Raw genomic sequence first — 1,717 nt, forward strand, 5'->3', positions numbered from 1 at the left:
TAGCCCAGGAGCACCATTGGTGTGCTCCTGTCCTCTAGCTTGGTGAGGACCGGTTTCGTCTTCCTGACATGGCTGATGCAGCCGAATGTTCGGAGGAGGGACACGCTCGGCTTGCGCCCATACCAAGCTTTGAATAGTGTCTTGCCCTTTAGGGCCTTGGTGGGAGCGCGGTTGAGGATGAATACCACCATGGTTGCCGCCTCTCACCAGAACCTTGCCGGCATGCTCTTTGCCTTCATCATGGATCGAGCCATGCCGACCACCATCTGGTTCCATCGCTCCACTACGCCATTCTGCTGTGGCAAGTATGGCACGGTGTGGTGTCACACCACACCCTGATCTGCGCAGTACACAGCGAACTCCACCGAAGTGAATTCGCCGCTGTAATCAGTCCTTAGCCTTGCCGCTCTCCGCCTTCGCACGTGTCTTGAACTTCTTGATCACCGTCGCCGCCTTGTCCTTGCTCGTCAAGAGTTGCAGCCACATATAGCGACTACAATCATGCACGAGCAGGAGAAAGTACCGCCGACCACCGTTTGTGGCTGGCGTGATTAGCCCGCAGAGATCGCCATGGATGAGCTCAAGAGCGTCCACCGCGTGATACTTGGCCACCTTTGAGAATGGCAACCTCATCTACTTCTCGGCTAGGCAGCTATCACACAGCTCGCCTCCATGCTTGATGTGGGGTAGCCCTTGGACCATCTTCTCTAGCCGACCAAGCATGTCGAAGCTGAGATGGCCGAACTGGGCATGCTACAGCCATGGCTCTTCGGTGTATCGTGCCACCAGGCACACCGGCTGCTCCACCTTCAAGTCGAGCAGGTACAACTGGTTCCGAGACCTTTTCACCTTGGCAAGAAGGCGCTGCTCCTAGTCCCTGATCTTGAGGATGCCGTCCTTGATCAGTACCTCGCTACCGCGCTCATCTAGCTCGACAATGCTGATGATGCTTGAACGCAACTGCGGGATATAATATACATCCGTTAGCGCATGTTGCTCGCTGTTCTGGTACCTAAAGATGATGGTGCCGCGCCCTCAGATTGCCACCCTTGAGCCATCACCGAACTTCACCATGCCGGTCACCTCGTCGTCGAGCTCTGAGAAGGCTGCCTTGGAGCCCGTCATGTAGTTGCTGGCGCTAGAGTCTAGATACCACCATTGCTCCTACTCACCGTCCACACGTCCGATATGGACTTGGGCGCGCAGTTCATCGAGGTTGACAGCCTTGAGGACCTTCCTAGGCCCTTCCACCGCCATCACCTCTTCCTTCTCCTCGGGCTCAACATCGTGCAGTGCATAGAACGTCGCCATAAGGATAGTGGTCATATCATCATCATCAGCCTGCGTCAGATGAGCCTCAGCCTTCTTCTCCTACCTATGATTTGAGCACTCTTTTGCTCAATGGCCTGTCTTTCCGCAACACCGGCAAGCGTTGGGGGCGACCCGCTTCTTCTTCTCCGAAGAAGCTTTGCCGCGGTGCTTGCCATCGCCACCACGGCTGGAGGAGGCTTCCCCGGAGTTCCTCCGAGCAGCCTACTCCTCCTCTATGAGCAGCAGCTTGCCGCTGTCCTTCGACGCTGTAGCCTACTCCATGCACTCATCTACTGCCCACAGATGGCATGTCACATCCTCAATGGTGAGGGTGCACAAGTCCAACATTGTCTCAACGGAAAGAGCGATCTGGATGTACTTCATCGACACAGAGTGGAGGTACTTG

This window comes from Miscanthus floridulus, chromosome 3 (assembly GCF_019320115.1).
Source record: "Miscanthus floridulus cultivar M001 chromosome 3, ASM1932011v1, whole genome shotgun sequence".
Taxonomy (NCBI): domain Eukaryota; kingdom Viridiplantae; phylum Streptophyta; class Magnoliopsida; order Poales; family Poaceae; genus Miscanthus; species Miscanthus floridulus.